This window comes from Salminus brasiliensis, chromosome 1 (assembly GCF_030463535.1).
Source record: "Salminus brasiliensis chromosome 1, fSalBra1.hap2, whole genome shotgun sequence".
Classification (NCBI taxonomy): Eukaryota; Metazoa; Chordata; class Actinopteri; order Characiformes; family Bryconidae; genus Salminus; species Salminus brasiliensis.
The window spans coordinates 15,010,366-15,016,365 of NC_132878.1; the positions used below are offsets into that span (position 1 = coordinate 15,010,366).

At 40.3% G+C, this 6,000-nt stretch overlaps 1 protein-coding gene across 4 annotated transcripts in view; it reads right to left on the reverse strand.

Annotated features, from left to right (window-relative positions):
• The window catches only part of fer (fer (fps/fes related) tyrosine kinase), a 30,368-nt gene extending 26,455 nt beyond the window's left edge, over nucleotides 1-3,913 (reverse strand). For 2 of the 4 annotated variants that reach the window (XM_072672724.1, XM_072672731.1), the window contains exon 1: nucleotides 3,788-3,913. The gene's annotated coding sequence lies outside the window, so the exon portion shown is untranslated. Of the gene's footprint in view, nucleotides 1-3,783 lie in introns of all 4 variants that reach the window. The other 2 variants (XM_072672706.1, XM_072672714.1) reach the window with 1 other exon arrangement.
• Nucleotides 3,914-6,000: the final 2,087 nt, after the last annotated feature.

Genomic DNA, 6,000 nt, shown 5'->3' on the forward strand with positions numbered 1-6,000 from the left:
TTCCCTTGCTGCCTGATATATTGACAGATGAAACTGTAATGAGATAATCAACGTTAATCACTCCACACAGGCCCTGTAATGGCTTATCAGCGTATAAAGAAAAGTCCAAACACAGGATCTCTTATAAACAACAATATAATCAACATCTACCAAAACGTTGCTAGCCATGTAATCACTTCTGTTGAGTCAAAAACAGGTGTAATATATCCATAGGCTATTCAAACATAATTCAACACCTGCCACACAAAGAACTACAGGCCTTACTACCCATTGTGTGCACCGTACAAATAAACCACACAAGCTTCTCAAATTCGGCTAATAATCCTCTCTTACCCATTACACAGTAAGGGTGGTTAGGAGCACATCAGTGGGAGTTTACCTCAACAAGGATTTGCTGTGTGCTACATACCAGCTACGGTAGGTGGAACAGCCGCTGGAAGTGCTGTGCTCTTGGACATCAAATAATCAACGTAAATAAAGCCTTCTTCAGGTCTCTGGTGTTTTAAGTACTAGGACATTCCCCGGCGTGTTCAGAATGGAACAAAAGTGTGTGTGTTCGCAGAAAAAGAAACATCAACATTTATTGTAATGAGGGAACAAAAACTAGGTTACTTTAAAACAACGAGACACTGCTTTGCACGGTCAGCTTTTCAGTAGTTGTATTTATCAACAACTGCCTGTACGTGAGAAGGCAAACAGTGTCATGTTAAATAGGTTTTGCACATTAGGGTAAGTTTCACTACAGTTCCCGACAGTTAAAAGTACACACTATACACACACTAAATGGACAAAAGTATTAGGACAGCAGCTCATTCATTGTTTCTTCTGAAATCAACAGTATTAAACAATTGCTGGAGTAACTGTCTACTGTCTAGGGAAGGCTTTGCTGCGAGAATCTGATATAATTCAGCAGGGGGGGAAAGGGGGGCAGGGATTTATACCCCTCTTCCCTGGCATTAGGCATGGTGCCTGTTAGTTCATGTTTATCTGCTCCAGAGAGTCCTATTTTATTGGCAACACTTCTCTACAGGAACTAGACATGCAAATGTGTGCACACATTTGCACATCTGTGTCAGCAAAGGGTGCAACTTAAAGCAGCTGAAGGCATTCAGTAAATGAGGTGTCCACATACATAGTATTTTTTTTTTTTTACCTATGTTGCACCACAGCCCTGAAGGGATGTTATCTCGCGCCACTGTGTACTTGCATAAGTTTTGAAGAACATACACAGCCTCTTGACTTGACTCAGCTCGATTAAAGGAAAATGATGTAGCATTTTTGCATTAAAATTACAGCTTCAACGTCATTGTGCTGCTCCACTGACTGGTATTAAGGAGGATAGCGCTATAGGTATCGTTGCTACTGCAGGCTCGGCTCACTGCTGACTGCACTATGTAACTTTGGTGAAGAAGGCCAAAGAACGATGACGAACTGTGTAACGCTGCGTAACCTGACTCATTTGTGTAAACGTCTGTAATCTTACTATGCCGCGTCCGTCTAGATGGTTCTGTAGTGCTCAGCTCGTCCAGAAAAACGTGTCCCTTAGTGGCGATCAATGCACGAGTTACACTTCCTGACGGTAGGGGGAGCCTATTTTTCATAGCGTTGCTTTAAAATCCATCCAACCCTTTTGCCATCATACCAATATGAGTTTGTACAGTATGATGAAACACTATTTGGTAGAGCTGGGCAATATTACAATATTTTATCGTATCGATCAATTTTGTTATCGTGATACACAATATGCTTTGATACATATCGAGGATACTGTTAATGCTTAAAAAACACTGATCAACTGCATGTTTCATAACAGATAGTGTAATTAGACTGGTTTATTTAGATGAAGAGCAGCAGATGTGGAATAAAAATCCCTGTACTCAGCAGGAGAGAGTATCTGAACAGTAGTTTTTAAGAATCAATTGATACTGATGTATTTAGTCTGTAATTACATGTATTGTGAAAAATGTCTTTAAATATCGTGGTATAAAATTTTTCCATATAATCACCCAGCTCTACTTTTCGGCAATAAATTTCTGGTGCAGACACTATAAACTAGAGCTGGGCGATATGGTAAAAATGTTACATCTTAATATTTAAAGACTTTTTTTTTTTTACAATATACGTTATGTATTGCAATATTTTGCCATATAGACAAAATGCACCAACAGCGTCGAATCCATCAGCTGCTATCCAAATACTCCCATACCGAGTACCGAGAGCTTTACTCAAAATATGCTGCACTCCGTCCAATTAATTTACTTATTGTAATTAATTGTGCAGTTAATGATTGTTCTTTAATCACTGGCGATATCCACGATATACTCACAAAAGCATATTGTGTACCGTTCAATAAAAATATTGTCATATTGCCCAGTCCTACTATAAACCGTAACTCCAGCACAAAGACAACAGGCAAGAAGGACAAGATCATCGCTGTCTCGCAAAAACCTTGTACCTCAATTCTTTGCTGCTTTTTTTTTTTTATACTGTTTGACATAATTTGTTATATACAGTCTGTCAAAAGTTCACGACAAATGGACCAATGGAAAAGCTCCAAAATGACCAAATGATCAAATTAAGGTTTCTGCATGACAGCAAGGATATTTGCATAATAAGGCTGTAAGTTGTGTGTAAACAGTACTGCAGGTCAGAAGGTCGAGGTAAAAAACAGCTTGCAAATATATTAGGCAACAAATACAGTCTTCTGACTATTCTGCAGCATCATTTTGCCATTTTCAACAGTGAAATCTGGCATTTCTTCACATCGAGTCCAAATTTTACGATGAATAAATCAACAGAAATGCTCCACAATGACCTGCCATCAAATCATCTGTTACACTTCCACTGAAAGTTACTGTGTCTTTTCCTCCTATTGTAGAGTTGCCATTAAGGGCAGTCAAGCTGGGTAAGAGGTATTTAGGTCAGGTGTGTAAAATATTAGGAACTAGCTAGCTAGCTATATCCCAAAGGTTGTATTAACAAGACGAGCACCATCATCAGCCTAATCTAGCCCCATGTTCACGTATTATACAGCCTTAGCTCGTGTCCAAGCCTTAAAGTGTAGATAATGTGCTAATCTAATTTGTGATCTTATATAGACAATAATAACTTAATATACCTTATGAAGTCCCATTCCCTTCATTATTATAAACCAAGATGAGGTTTTAACCCGACATTTAAGCCAAATAGCAGCAAACACCCACACGGTGAATGCTGGGATAGGCTCTCCTCAGGTAGCCGCTATATGTTCCTAATGGTAAAAAGAGGGGAGCAAACAGTAAAAATAACAGAAACAATAACGCGGTAAAAACGAGGAAAACAGCTGTCGTTTGCATACAGTAAACCTACCGCTAATTCCACCGAGATATCTCCATCCTGGCAATCCCCTCGGCGAAGTTTACTTAGGAAAATTGACGGACGGACAATATCCCAAAGCCCTGCTCCGCTCAGTCCCACTGCACGCAAACAATCACGCTGACACGGAGAGTCCCGTAAACCAGCTCTACCTCCAACAGCCCTGCTTAACACCTCTCCCACACCCCACAGCAGAGCAGCCGCCTGCTTTTGCTCAAACACTTGCTTAATCCTGATCTTTCTCTGCTCAGATTCGCTAACATTAGCTAGCTCGCTGGCTAACTAACTAACTAGCAATCCTGCTAATGTTGTGTGGCCTTTCCATTTGGGAAAGGTTGGACCACAGTCCGAGTTCGCTCGTGCTCCGTTTATGGCAGCTAACACGCGCTTAGAGCAGGTTAAATAAGGGTATGCAGTGCAATACTTTACCAACTTAGTTAATGTGTGTATTGTGGAGTTTCTCCGTGTTTCCTGATTCCTTGATATTCCTCTTGTCTTTTGCTCGGTTGCCGGAGTTGGGATTCGGGAGGGGTTTCCGCTCAGGATTGCTGAGCTTCCCAGCCTGGATCATGACGTTTGCAAGCACTACCCAGTCTCCTTCTCTCTCCCTCTCTCTCTCTCTCTCTCTCTCTCTCTCTCTCTCTCTGTCTGTGTGTGTGTGTGTGTGTGTGTGTGTGTGTGTGTGTAAAGACACTGATGCTCTTGAAAATGATCAAATAATATGTTCATGATTCTCACAGTAAAACATGATATTTTATTTGGCTATGTTTTATGTATGGTCTTGATTCTTCCTAACTGGCCACCAACGTCAATAGACGTTGTTTTCTTGTTGAATGTACGTTGTGACATCAGGTGACCAAAATGCAATGTTGAGATGTCAGTTGATGACAACCAAACATTGATGACATCCTGCATCTCACAGCATCCAAAATCCGACGTGAACTACCAACATTTAGTTGTAAAACCCTGCTAAAAACGTCTGCTAAGCTTGTTAATGTAAACATCAGCAAAACATGAAATTCAGACATTATTAGATGTTGATATCTTCTTGGTTATAATTTGTGGTGCTAAGTAACCAAAAGACCAGTGTTGTTTTTTGGTAGATATCTGACTTTGACTTCCAACCAAAATCCAACGTCTGACTAACGTCTGAGTGTGATGTCAAGACCAGTGTTGTTTTTTGCCAGATTTGTGACTTTGACTTCCAACCAATATTCAACGTCTGACTAACGTCTGAGTGTGATGTCAAGACCAGTGTTGTTTTTTGCCAGATTTGTAACTTTGACTTCCAACCAATATTCAACGTCTGACTAACGTCTGAGTGTGATGTCAAGACCAGTGTTGTTTTTTGCCAGATTTGTGACTTTGACTTCCAACCAATATTCAACGTCTGACTAACGTCTGAGTGTGATGTCAAGACCAGTGTTGTTTTTTGCCAGATTTGTGACTTTGACTTCCAACCAATATTCAACGTCTGACTAACGTCTGAGCGTGATGTCAAGACCAGTGTTGTTTTTTGGCAGATATCTGACTTTGACTTCCAACCAAAATCCAACGTCTGACTAACGTCTGAGTGTGATGTCAAGACCAGTGTTGTTTTTTGGTAGATATCTGACTTTGACTTCCAACCAAAATCCAACGTCTGACTAACGTCTGAGCGTGATGTCAAGACCAGTGTTGTTTTTTGGTAGATATCTGACTTTGACTTCCAACCAATATTCAACGTCTGACTAACGTCTGAGTGTGATGTCAAGACCAATGTTGTTTTTTTGCCAGATTTGTAACTTTGACTTCCAACCAATATTCAACGTCTGATTAACGTCTGAGTGTGATGTCAAGACCAGTGTTGTTTTTTGCCAGATTTGTAACTTTGACTTCCAACCAATATTCAACGTCTGACTAACGTCTGAGTGTGATGTCAAGACCAGTGTTGTTTTTTGCCAGATTTGTGACTTTGACTTCCAACCAATATTCAACGTCTGACTAACGTCTGAGCGTGATGTCAAGACCAGTGTTGTTTTTTGGCAGATATCTGACTTTGACTTCCAACCAAAATCCAACGTCTGACTAACGTCTGAGTGTGATGTCAAGACCAGTGTTGTTTTTTGGTAGATATCTGACTTTGACTTCCAACCAAAATCCAACGTCTGACTAACGTCTGAGTGTGATGTCAAGACCAGTGTTGTTTTTTTGCCAGATTTGTAACTTTGACTTCCAACCAATATTCAACGTCTGACTAACGTCTGAGCGTGATGTCAAGACCAGTGTTGTTTTTTGGCAGATATCTGACTTTGACTTCCAACCAAAATCCAACGTCTGACTAACGTCTGAGTGTAATGTCAAGACCAGTGTTGTTTTTTGCCAGATTTGTAACTTTGACTTCCAACCAATATTCAACGTCTGACTAACGTCTGAGCGTGATGTCAAGACCAGTGTTGTTTTTTGGCAGATATCTGACTTTGACTTCCAACCAAAATCCAACGTCTGACTAACGTCTGAGTGTGATGTCAAGACCAGTGTTGTTTTTTGGTAGATATCTGACTTTGACTTCCAACCAATATTCAACGTCTCACTAACGTCTGAGTGTGATGTCAAGACCAGTGTTGTTTTTTGCCAGATTTGTGACTTTGACTTCCAACCAATATT